Raw genomic sequence first — 13615 nt, 5'->3', positions numbered from 1 at the left:
GTGCTCCATGAATGGTGGTTATGCTATGTGTACTGCTTGTAATGTTACGTGCAACGGCTGACGCGCTATGTGCAATGATTTAAATACTATGTGCCATTATCAGAAGACACTGTACAAGGGTTAAGATTCTCAGTGCAATGGTTGAGAAGTCTTGTGCAAATGTCAGATCTGTGCAGTTGTCAAGATATTATGTGCACTGGCTGAGAAACTATGCACTGTGCTTTAACTACTCTGTGTGATGATCAGGAAGATCCATGCAACGGTGAGAAGCCTTGTGCACATGTGATCAGTGCAACGTGCATTTACAATTGTGCAATGGTGAAATGTCCTGTGTAATAGTTCAGATGCTATTTTTAAAGGTTAGAGTACTCAATGGAATTGTGGTGATGCCATGTGCACTGCTTGAGGTTCTATGTGCACTGCTTGTGGTGCTATGTGCACTGCTTGAGGTTCTATGTGCACTGCTTGAGGTTCTATGTGCACTGCTTGTGGTGCTATGTGCACTGCTTGTGGTTCTATGAGCACTGTTTGTGGTTCCTTGTGCACTGCTTGAGGTTCTATGTGCACTGCTTGTGGTGCTATGTGCACTGCTTGTGGTTCTATGAGCACTGTTTGTGGTTCCTTGTGCACTGCTTGTGATGCCATGTGCACTGCTTGAGGTTCTATGTGCACTGCTTGTGGTGCTATGTGCACTGCTTGAGGTTCTAAGTGCACTGCTTGTAGTGCTATGTGCACTGCTTGTGGTCCTATGAGCACTGTTTGTGGTTCCTTGTGCACTGCTTGAGGTTCTATGTGCACTGCTTGTGGTGCTATGTGCACTGCTTGTGGTTCTATGAGCACTGTGTGTGGTTCCTTGTGCACTGCTTGTGATGCCATGTGCACTGCTTGAGGTTCTATGTGCACTGCTTGTGGTGCTATGTGCACTGCTTGAGGTGCTATGTGCACTGCTTGAGGTTCTATGTGCACTGCTTGTGGTGCTATGTGCACTGCTTGTGGTTCTATGAGCACTGTGTGTGGTTCCTTGTGCACTGCTTGTGATGCCATGTGCACTGCTTGAGGTTCTATGTGCACTGCTTGTGGTGCTATGTGCACTGCTTGAGGTTCTATGTGCACTGCTTGTGGTGCAATGTGCACTGCTTGTGGTTCTATGAGCACTGTTTGTCGTTCCTTGTGCACTCCTTGTGATGCCATGTGCACTGCTTGTGGCGCAATGTGCGGTGGTTGAGTTGCTGTATTGAATGCGAGGCCCCTTGTGCTGGCTCAGATGCTTTATGCACTGCTTGAGATGTGAGCGCTAATTAAGAGGTCAAGTGCTTGGTTCAGAGGCTCTTGCAATGGCAGCGACGCTATGTTAAGTGTTTGAAATGTGTGGTGCAGTATTTGAGACCCTCTCTGCTCTGACTGCGCTCATTAGTGCTCCACTCGGATGTTCTTCGCACTAATTGAGGTGTTGCAGACATTGCAGAGATTAACTGTTCAGTGGCTTTTGCGTCGGTTGAGGAGCCCTGAACAATAGTCGTGATATGGCTCGCACAGGCTATAAAGCCACCTAAAATGACTGAGATGTTCTGTGCAGTAGCAGAGAGGTCACGTGCACTGAGGTTGTGATTCCGTAGCTTGGTATGCTCTGTGCTCTCGCCGAGATGATGCTCTGTGATCCGGATTTTATGTGGTGTTTTTGAGGCTCAATGTGAATGAGCAACACTTAAGATGGTTTGTTGATGACTCTTGAGTCCGGACTAGCCGTTGTTTCTTTCAGTACGTTTGCTGTGTGATATGGATCAAGTGATGGATTATTCTGAAAGCATACAGGCGGCTCTCCCCTCTTTCACGAAGCGCGCGCAGCAGGAAGACGCGCAAGCTTTTCACAAGCGATCCTAGCATCCACTTATCAACAAGAGCGCCTACTGTCTGACACCGTGGAACATCGCAGGAGCAGGCAAGATTGCATTAGAGCCTGAATCAGAAACCCACTTAAGATCATTTGATATAAGACGTCTCCAGGAGACCTGGAGCTGTGGAGAAACACCACTCATGGGTTACTCAAAATTCTATAACCCAACTGTAAAAATTGGAGCGGAAGGCAGGCAAAAGGCGGGCTGAGCATCTACGTGACTTTCAATAAAGTTTTTAATATAACAGAGTTGAAAACAGATTCCTTATTTATGCAAGCAGCACAGGGGAACAAATGCAAGAAGAGATCAAAAGCTTTCTGGGAGCATACAAATGGCAACGGTGGTTTCAACAGCGTTTGGCCAAAAATAAGTGGTTCAATAGCGCACTTAAATACCAGAAATGTGTATTAAAATCAGCGAAGGTAAAGCAACACGCACAAGCATCCAGATTTCATTTGCTCATATTCATAGAATCAAGGCTAGAGCACAACAAGCTCTTGGCATTGCTGTGGGGAGGGGGAAGGAGAAATGCGAGTCACGGCCGCCAGGCCGTGAAGTGTGAAGCAGTGGGCAGGGAAGCAGATCCCTTTGAAGCTGCTGCCTGCTTGTGGGGACTGGGAGGAAGGGTGACGAGACGCAGGCCCTGCAGTGAATAGTTATGGGAGGAGAGATGCTGGCCTGAGGCAGAGCGCACCATATGGAGAGGGAGGGGGGTGGGCCGAGTGCAGGAGAAATGTTGCTGGCAGGGGGAAGGCTCGGGGTGCACTGCTTGAGGTTCTATGAGCACTGTTTGTGGTTCCTTGTGCACTGCTTGTGGTGCTATGTGCACTGCTTGTGGTGCTATGTGCACTGCTTGAGGTTCTATGTGCACTGCTTGAGGTTCTATGTGCACTGCTTGTGGTGCTATGTGCACTGCTTGAGGTTCTATGTGCACTGCTTGTGGTGTTATGTGCACTGCTTGAGGTTCTATGTGCACTGCTTGAGGTTCTATGTGCACTGCTTGTGGTGCTATGTGCACTGCTTGAGGTTCTATGTGCACTGCTTGTGGTGCTATGTGCACTGCTTGAGGTGCTATGTGCACTGCTTGAGGTTCTATGTGCACTGCTTGAGGTTCTATGTGCACTGCTTGTGGTGCTATGTGCACTGCTTGAGGTTCTATGTGCACTGCTTGAGGTTCTATGTGCACTGCTTGAGGTTCTATGTGCACTGCTTGTGGTGCTATGTGCACTGCTTGAGGTTCTATGTGCACTGCTTGTGGTGCTATGTGCACTGCTTGAGGTGCTATGTGCACTGCTTGAGGTTCTATGTGCACTGCTTGTGGTGCTATGTGCACTGCTTGAGGTTCTATGTGCACTGCTTGAGGTTCTATGTGCACTGCTTGTGGTGCTATGTGCACTGCTTGAGGTTCTATGTGCACTGCTTGTGGTGTTATGTGCATTGCTTGAGGTTCTATGTGCACTGCTTGTGGTGCTATGTGCACTGCTTGAGGTTCTATGTGCACTGCTTGTGGTGCTATGTGAATTTGTGAATTTGTGAGGGTATTTGTAGAGCGCAACGGTCGCTCCGGAAGGAGCATCTTGGCGCTAAATATGTGCACTGCTTGAGGTTCTATGTGCACTGCTTGTGGTGCTATGTGCACTGCTTGTGGTTCTATGTGCACTGCTTGTGGTGCTATGTGCACTGCTTGGGGTTCTATGTGCACAGCTTGTGGTGCTATGTGCACTGCTTGAGGTTCTAAGTGCACTGCTTGTAGTGCTATGTGCAGTGCTTGTGCTTCTATGAGCACTGTGTGTGGTTCTGGTACTGAGTGTAAATAATACAAACACAACAATGCATTCTCCTTTCTGATTAGTAAAATACCCAGGGGCGCGTTCCCTTCAGTATTTCTACACATTGCAGCACTGGCCCTAACTTCAAGGCGCTACTGATTGCTTCAAACGTTGAATGCAGTTTTCATTTTAATTTCAAATGGAAAACTGTCCCGCCCGAATGCAAACCCGAAGGATGTAATTTAGTAAGGCTCAACGTGCTTCGTTTTAAAAAAAAATGTAAATAAATACAGAAAACAATCTGTTTCCCTTTTTTATTACTTAAAAAAAAGCAGAAATTAGATCGCCAATCATGACAGTCAGACTTATAGCAGAGCATGTTGTCAACAGAGAGATTTTTCTTATTAAAAGGACTCGGTGACGGTTTAAGTAGCAGCAAATACGAACATGTGGTATTACTACAATGCTATTTTTCAGCTGATTATACGTTATCCGTTTCACCCTATATAGGATCTAAATCCCACAGACATCAATGTGAGAGCCTTGTGCGCCTGGGAGGCTATGGTGGGGGAAGAGGCTGGGCAGGCAGCAGGAAAGTGAAGGAAGATGGGAAGAGAGGGCGGTAGAGAGAAGAAATACAGGACGAAGCAGAGAAGGTGGAGAGAGGGAGGGGCTGCCTTGAAGGGACAGGGGCACGAAGTGTGAAGTCACTGAAAGTCAAGAGAGGGAGGGGGTGGGCTGCCTGCTGGGAGAAGCTGGGCTGGGCTGCCTTTGATGCGAGTCACGGCCTGCAGCGCTGGTTGGGAAGCAAATGGCTGAGGCTTTGAAGGCTCGTGCATGAGAGCAAGTCACATGATTGGGATTCACATGAACTCTTGGAAATCCTCCTTGAGAGCCAATCAGCTGCCTGAAGAGAGCCTTTGGGGAAAGAACTGGATCAGCGACATAAGGACTCACCCCTGTTTTCTATTTCTGCGAAATAGAAAAGGGGCGAGCCCTAAAAAGGAACCCAAAACAGTAGTAAATTAGTCCAGCTAGGGGTGGACCTATTTTGCGCTGGTTAATAGGCATTGCAGTGTTTGATGTATCTTCTAATATTGATAACTTCCTTATAACTGAGCAGATGTATTCCGATGGGCAGGTGGGAAAATATTGTCATTTGCTATGCAAATTCAAAATAAAATTTTTGTTATTAAAAAAAGCTTCTCCAGCTCAGAGCTGGAGTAAGTGCAGCACCACACATGGCCAGATATTGGTACTGCAACACTCTCCCATAGAAAATGATGCAAGTAGACATTTAATGATTAAATATGTTATCCTGATTTGAATATGTAGATTAATGTAACATTTATTCTTATTAAAACATGATTCAATTACTTTTAATTCTACACATCACTTTTAATAATCAAAAATGCATAATAAAACTGTATTCTTTTATTGTTAGGTGGCACTTTATTTTTTAATTTAAACTTCAGAAAATTATCTTTATTTAATGTAATTTATCTGAAATAATCAAAGATTTAATTAAAAATGAAGTTAATAGTACTACAGCATACTTACTTTGTTCTACATTTAAAATAAAAATACTAAATAAATGTACATTAATATTTAACATAATTTTTTTTTTTTTTTTTTAGTTAAATAAACTTTTTCTCAGTATACTTTACCATAAGCTGCTTTGTATCATCCACAAAGCGATACATGGAATGGGACTGCTCTTCTTCAGGAATAAAATCACCAAGCACATTCAACAAAGGAGCCTTCTCTCTAGAGTGCCACCTTGCCTCAAAATTCCAATGTACAAGAAAAACCCCATGGGTGGCACATCTTTCTCTGTGCAAGCAACCAAACTATGGAACTCTTTACCCCCCCAACATAAGATAACCACTTTATCTTCAGAAAACTTCTCAAGAATTGACTCTTCCCCACATAACCCCCATATGCAAACAGAAAAATACAGCATATACCTCTGTATATAAGCATGTATTATTAAGAATTTGTCAGGCACCCTCAAGATGATGGTAGATAGCTGTCCTGGGGATTTGGCCATTATGTGGGTAGGGGACTTTTATCGTCCCTTATGTCCAAGGAGTTTACAGGGCGTGAGTGGCTGGGAAGATGAAAACTTAGGGGTGTCAAGCCATTTTGTCCATACAAAACTAGGGGATATACTTAACAACTTATTGGTGGACCATTCCATGGTATTTATTAATGAGGCCTGCTCTGTGCCCAAATCATTTACACCTACCTTTAACGCTAGAGGGGCAAAATCAATGATTGATTTTGCCCTACTTTCGTCACGTTACGCCCCACTAGTTACTAAATGGGAGACCCTCGTAAGTGGCATCAGTGATCATTACCCCATCTCATTTATCTTTAAGCTAAACCTGGTTACGCCGCCCCTTAATATTCAAAGTAATTATGATCTTAACCCCATTCTCGGTCAGCGTAACGGATTTTGCATTAAATGGGAGAAGGTAATCCCGGAGAGTTTCCTAAAAAACCTAGTGTCCATTTCCAAAAAGGAAATCAAGACGTGCTTGACCCTAGAGGAGGACGAAGAACTAGTTTTGGACTCCTTTAATAAAATTTGTTCTTCAATTAAACACCTCCTGACCAGAATTCCACGCAATATAGTCAAGAGAACCCCTGGGTGGTTTGATTCAAACTGCTCCAGGGCACTGAGGGAACTTAAACAAGCATTGCATGCCACCCCGCTAGACAGAGCCCAGGTACAAATGGCAAGGCGCAATTACCGTGCTGCCTTGGACAGAAGAAAGAAAGACATAAAAGCTGAAGCTTGGGAAGCCCTCCATGTAGCAGCAGCACAAAAGGATACTGTTGCCTTCTGGAAGGCTGTGAACGCTCCCTTTTACCAAGATGATAAGGGCCCTCGTTTAGACAATGCTATTACAGCTCAGGAGTGGGTGTGTCATTTCCAAGCTCTCTATGACACCCCGGTTTTGCCTATACTTTCCCCCGAAACAGCAATAAGTACGGAAGTTGTAGATTCTCTGTCCCCCTTAGACATTCAATTTAAATTGGAGGAGGTTTATAAAGCCTTAAGGGAAAGCTCAGCTTCTAAAGCCCCAGGACCAGACTCCGTCCCTATTGATGTGTTCAAAACGTATCCCGACCTGTGGGCCCCATTACTCACTAGAGTCCTGAATTGCATGGGTAAAAGAGGTAATATTCCAACATGGAAGGAGGCAATTTTGGTCCCGATTTATAAAAAAGGGAACAGGAATGATCCTTCCTGCTATCGGCCCATCTCTTTGTTAGATGGCTTCATGAAGATGGCGGGAAGGGTCATTCTTGCTCGCATTCAGGACTGGCTGGAGGGACAGGAAGTGCTATCACCTTTCCAGTATGGGTTTAGGGGAGGGCGGGGGACAATTGAGCAGGGGCTAAACCTCTCCCTAACCATCTCTAAATATATACATGCAAGGAAATCTAACCTATACGTGATATTCGTGGACCTCAGCTCCGCATTCGATTGCGTTATGCACGACAATCTTTGGCAGACTCTGAGGGACATTGGGCTGGATAACAAAATAATAGATTACATCAGAGAACTCTATGCTGAGGCGGGTGCAAGAGTAAGATACGGCCAGAGGGGGGAATGCACTGAGCTCTTCAAGATTAATAGAGGGGTAAGGCAGGGCTGCATGTTGGCCCCCCTGCTATTTAACCTCTATATCAATGGAGTGGGTTCTTGCTTAACACAAAAGTATTACGATTATCCGGTAATCAAAGGCAAACCCATCCCCATCTTACTTTATGCTGATGATGCGGCTATCCTCTTGCAAACAAAGGTGGGTCTCCAGAAAGCCGTACAGACCTTCACTGACTTTATGAATACCAGGGGGCTACGCGTAAACGTCTCGAAGACATTTACCATGTCGTGCGGCCCAAACAAACAAAGATCACCATGTCCAATCACTTTAGAGGAACGGAAGGTGGAGCTAGCTGACATCTTTTGCTATTTGGGGATTCATTTCGATAGGCAGGGCACGTGGAAGCCTGCTGTGAATGCAAGGGCCTTGGCATTTAATAGAGCAATTGGTGCTCTTATGAGCTTTGCTAAAAAAATAGGAAATAGGCCAGAAAGGGAACTCCTCCAAATATATAAATCGAAATGTGTGACTATTGGGACCTATGGGGCGGGCATTTGGGGCTGGCAGCAAGTGGAGGCGATACAGCGACTCGAGAATAGGTTCCTTCGATTTATAACTGCTACACCGGGGAGTACTCCTATATATGTCCTACATGCTGAAGTTGCTCTCATTTACATTACGGACTATATAAAACTAGCCCCTGTTTTATTATGGCATAACGTCTGGACTAACCCTGCCACAGATCTGAATAGATCCATCATTGAGGACTGTTTAAACTGTGACGGGATGAAAAATATTAAATGGCTTAGCTACATTAAGAACTTTGTCAGTGAGATTGGTCATCCTGAATACTTTACCGAACCAACCTCACTGGAACAGCTCTCACGATCCACGTTGAAAAAGATCTTGCTGGAACATTTGGAACTGCAAAGGTGGAAGGGCGAAAGGAATAAAAAATCTGTCATGAGCCACGATGAAGTGATACCTCAAAGGGGCCCTCAGCTGTACCTTGTAATAGACCACCCCCTACAGCACCGTAGGCTCCTGACATACTTCCGCCTGGAAACCTTTTATAGACTTGTATCGTTCCCGAATTGCAATGACTGGACGAGAGTAAAAAGGCGGTGTCCCTGTGATGACCATTCATTCCAATCAAATAAACACTGCATTCTTTTTTGTACTTTATACAGCCACTCCAGACGACAAATCTTAAAACCCCTCTTGTTAACTTGGGGCTTAAGGAAAGCAAGAGATGCCTATAACAAACTCAGGTCCCTAGAAGATTATTTTATCATCAGCATAGTGAGCCTTTATTTGAATACAATTATAAGAGCGAGACGGACCATCGTCATGGGATAGCAAGAGTTAATTAAGTATTTTTAACTATTATGTAATTAAATTGATTGTATTGTTTTATCCTTTTAACCACTTTTTACCAATTTTAGAAAGATCTAATTTTAGTAATGTCTAAATCTGAACCAAAAGACGGAATTTTACTTGTGATTTTTATGTGTATACTTTTATGAATTGTGAATTCAATTCGAATAAAGTCTTTGAACTGAACATACTGATATGTGCCTAAATATGTGTTTTGCTTTGTATAAATGTGTATAATAATTATGTTTTAAAAATATAGATATTCATTAGTTCTACTAACAAATGTACCTATTACTGATAGTAACATTATGTTATGGTTTAACATGCATATAAGTGACTGCATAAATAAGTAAATCTTTTATCATAACTATTTATCTACACTTGTTTCCCTATTGAATTACAAAAAAAAAAAAAAATTAAAGTACAACACTTGGAAGCCAAAATATATTAAATGCATCTTTAATCTACATATACTACCTTCCTTAAGCATATATATATATATATATATATATATATATATATATATATATATATATATATATACCTTCCATGTACTTATGTAACTATATATTTATACTTTTCTTCTAATTCAGCATGTCCAATGCACTACCCTTTACCGCTTTCAATATATCCTCTACCTCAAACTTCTGACTCATCTCAAACCTCATTCTACTACTCTTTCCAATGCCCTACCCTATATCTCAACCAATGCCTCTATCAATATATCCTCTACCTCCACTCTCTCATTCATCCCAAACCCCATAGCACTACTATGATCCCAAAAATAACCAGTTCTAGACTCTTCCCTACTCTACCCCTCCTTGAATCATCTCATACCTCTTCACTATTCACATCTCCTAAACAAGCCATTCTAAACCCTTCCCTTCCGACTCTTCCCCCTTCACCTACCTTTTACTCATCCCAAGCCTCCTCCTACTGCTATGAGCTCCAATACAAAAGGAAAACAATTCGAAACCTTCTCTCTTCTATCCCTCCACTATCCTTTTCAATCCAAATAACAGACTAACAAGTTTGTCACTCAAAATACGTTCATATTTCACTATACTAATTCACCACTAACCCCAGAGTAACGTGCTACTCACCAAAAAAGCACTTCAACACCTCATCAGGGGTAGAAAGCGCTATATAAATGTGAACCTTTTCCCTCTTCTATCCCTCCACTATCCTTCTCAATCTAAATAACTATCAAATCCACCACTCAAACTACTTAAATATTTTCACTATAATAATTTACCACTTATCCTGTATGAGTTCCGGAGTAGCGTGCTACTCGCCGAAAAAGCACATCAACATCTTATCAGGGGTGGTAAGTGCTACATAAATGCAAACCTTTTTCCCTCTTCTATCCCTCCACTACCCTTCTCAATTCAAATAACTGACTAATATATCCACCACTCATATTAGTTTCATATTTCACTATACTAATTCACCACTAATCCCTTATGGTTTGCGGAGTAGCGTGCTACTCGCCGAAAAAGCGCTTCAACACCCCATCAGGGTAGCAAGTGCTATATAAATGCAAACCTTTTTTCCCTCTTCTATCCCTTCACAATCCTTTGCAATCCAAATAACTAACATATCCACCACTCAAATGACTTTCATTTTTCACTATACTAATTCACCACTAACCCTTTATGGGTCTCAGAGTAGTGTGCTACTCGCTGAAAAAGTGCTTCGTAGCCTCGTCAGGCCTAGTAAATGGTATATAAATGCAATTACAATACAATACAATACAATACAATCGGAGTGCCGCTCTTGGTCGTGAAGTGTGCGGACTTTGGTTGCATTTTAAGGAAGCCCTTTGGATGCCAGGTTGAACTGCGGCTGAATTGAAAAGCCTTCGTTTCCTGCTCACGGACTTGCTGCTGGTTTACTGTCTCTTTAATCTGGGATCTTACCGGGGAGCGGGACTGCGAGGCCCAGAGGTGCTTGCGTTCTGGCATCTCGCGCACCTGGTGCTTCTTCCCGCCCCTCCTCCCTGCGGACTTCAAAAACGACTCGCGCCCCCCGCTGCGCGGGAGTCGCTCGTGGTCGTGAAGTGTGTGGACTTTGGTTGCATTTTAAGGAAGCCCTTTGGATGCCAGGTTGAACTGCGGCTGAATTGAAAAGCCTTCGTTTCCTGCTCACGGACTTGCTGCTGGTTTACTGTCTCTTTAATCTGGGATCTTACCAGGGAGTGGGACTGCGAGGCCCAGAGGTGCTTACGTCCTGGCATCTCGCGCACCTGGTGCCTCTTCCCGCCCCTCCTCCCTGCAGACTTCAAAAACGACTCGCGGCATCTGCTGCGCGGGAGCCGCTCGTGGTCGTGAAGTGTGCGGACTTTGGTTGCATTTTAAGGAAGCCCTTTGGATGCCAGGTGGAACTGCGGCTGAATTGAAAAGCCGTTGTTTCCTGCTCACGGACTTGCTGCTGGTTTACTGTCTCTTTAATCTGGGATCTTACCGGGGAGCGGGACTGCGAGGCCCAGAGGTGCTTGCGTTCTGGCATCTCGCGCACCTGGTGCCTCTTCCCGCCCCCTCCTCCTCCTATTTAGGGTCACTTCTGACCGCGAGCGCGGGACGCGCGCGGGACGAAGCACAGGGCTAAGCCCGGGCAAAGGGCGGGCCGTCTAAGGCCGTCCAAGGTCGATCAAAGCCAGGCCGGGCCCCCCCTCCTTTATTTGGCATCCTGTTCATTATCTGTAGATATCTTTACTTCCTGAAAAATTCTTGTGGAACACAAGTACGATTGTGATTGTTATATCAAAGTGTGGGCTGGTTGTGGTTAAAGTTATAATGTCTTTGCGGTCTGGAAAAAATCGCCATGTTGCAATTCCTACTTCTGCCGGGGTGGGTACAGGTACCCTGGATCACTTCTTCAAGAGAGCCTCCACCATACTTGAAAAGAAGATTGCCTTTGTAGAAAAGCGTCTCTCTTTGGATTTAATAACGGGGAAACGGTCTTCCCTTGGTCGTATAGGGTCGACGGTTTCTCCGGCGCATACAAATACTGCAGGGGACGAAATTAGGTTGGTGGATGTTGGGGATGTTTCAGATAGTTCGAGTACAAACTTATCTTCCCTGAGCTTGTCCCCTAGCAGTGGTAACGCTGGTTTGCATAATTCCCCAGGGTTAGTTATTCTATCCTCCCCCACTTTGTCCCAGCGGTCCCCAGTTAGGACGAAACCCAACAGTAAGAAAAGAAGGGGCAGCTCTTTGATGGGCCGTCATGCCAAACAACAAAAGAAGATCTCAAACTCGGCCCGACAGTTGCTGTTCAGCTCCCTACTTCTTCTAAGGCTGATACAGAATTTATTAGCCCCCCTGATTGTCCTATTGTTGCTGAGGGTGACCTCTTGGGGAAAATCGAAATTTTGATGAAATCTCTGATGCTGCCGCTCCTAGAGAGAACTAGGATGATTAATTCTAAGTTAGACCAGATTGAAAAGCAGGTCGGAGAAAATTCACTTTTACTAGCTGACCTTGCCAAGGGTAATGTCCCTATTAACCCCCCGGATATCACCACAAAGGAAACGGGTAACAGTACTACTGTTAGGGTGGTCGCTGAGGACTCTAGAAAAAAACCAGAAAATAAACCAAACATATCACCGCCAATATCCCACCCGAAGAAACAAGTAGGCATATCGAGGCTCGGTGGGAAGGCAACGGATTCGGCATCTGCACCGCAGCCTGTATCGAGTGGCCGACCAGCAGATAGAAGGCCTAAAAGGCAATTGCACCAGGTTAAGGAAGTTCGTAAGGACCAACTCCCCAGTTTAAACCTTCCCCTAGAGGCAGTACCCTATACAATTGTTTTAGTGGGGGGTACGAACCCCAGGGGCAGGAAAAACAGAATCTTATAGGGAACTGAATAATAAGGTGGTTTTCTGGTTAAATAGGAATAGGACTCTCCCCCTTCACTGAACACAGAGATTTTGGGTGTTAGAAGGGTGCACTGGGTGGGTAACAACCCCAAAGATCTCGAAGGGGATTGTATTCTAGTGAATTTTAGGGACACATGGGTGGTAGACCATATTCGAAGAGAACCTAGATTCGGCCGAGAGGGGAACATTCAATCCCTGGGCCTTGATTATTTATTACCCAGGGGTTATGAATAATGGATGTCACAATTCTTATTCTATCCCCCGACAGAGAGGACTTTGGGGAGCTAATCCATCTCACAGGTTAGTGCACCCCTTCCCAGTGTATAATAGGTTTGATCCCCTAACAGTTCTGGAGGGTGTAGATTGACTCCCCAAACTAGAAGGTGAGACTAATGTTGACTACAGTCAAGTAGGAGTATTGGACTGTCCCCCGGATATCAATAGTGAGGATACTAAACATCTAAGTGGATCTAGTAGCCCAATTACAACCCAGGCACTACCATCTCGGGCTGTAAACGGGGCAAAAAATAATAGCCAAAGAGTAAATGGAGAACTAGGTCCCCTGCCAATCGTTTCCTGGAATCTGGCAGGGATATTAAATACACTTGATTTGCCTGAATGGGGGTCATTTATTGACACGCAAGATGTGTGCCTATTCCAGGAAACTTGGGCCAGGGAGGACTACTGGCGCACTGGTTTTGCCTCATTTTCAATCCAGGCAAAATGGGGTGGGAAGGGACGCCCGTCTGGCGGACTACTCATTTGGGTGGGTTCACACTTAGGATGTTTTGCAAGGACACTTGAGACAAATTCTGCGGATATCCAAAGTGTGGTATTGGAATGTCCAAATGCGGCTAAATTAGTACTAGTCAATGTATATTCAAGACCAACGGGTGTAACTAATGTCTCAGGAAAAATTGAGGATTTATCCCTCTTCCTCGGTACCATCCCCCAAGGTACTCCATATCTGGTAGGGGGTGACTTTAATTGTCAATTCGAGCCGCTGCCAGCTTTCCTGGAGGGCACCACACTGGAAGAGGATGACCAATAGGATATACCACCTGTAGGGGGCCC

The 13615-nt window shown here is 44.6% G+C and overlaps 1 protein-coding gene and 1 long non-coding RNA gene across 3 annotated transcripts in view; one reads left to right on the top strand and one right to left on the bottom strand.

The window, feature by feature from the left end:
* Positions 1-13615, bottom strand: part of RINL (Ras and Rab interactor like) — a 387388-nt gene that overhangs the window by 275521 nt on the left and 98252 nt on the right. The window lies entirely within an intron of this gene.
* Positions 1-13615, top strand: part of LOC144783074 (uncharacterized) — a 44134-nt gene that overhangs the window by 4726 nt on the left and 25793 nt on the right. The window lies entirely within an intron of this gene.

Source organism: Lissotriton helveticus, chromosome 9 (assembly GCF_964261635.1).
Source record: "Lissotriton helveticus chromosome 9, aLisHel1.1, whole genome shotgun sequence".
Lineage (NCBI taxonomy): Eukaryota > Metazoa > Chordata > Amphibia > Caudata > Salamandridae > Lissotriton > Lissotriton helveticus.
The sequence above is the reverse complement of the archived record's forward strand: the minus strand, read 5'-3'. Positions and strand labels throughout refer to the sequence as shown.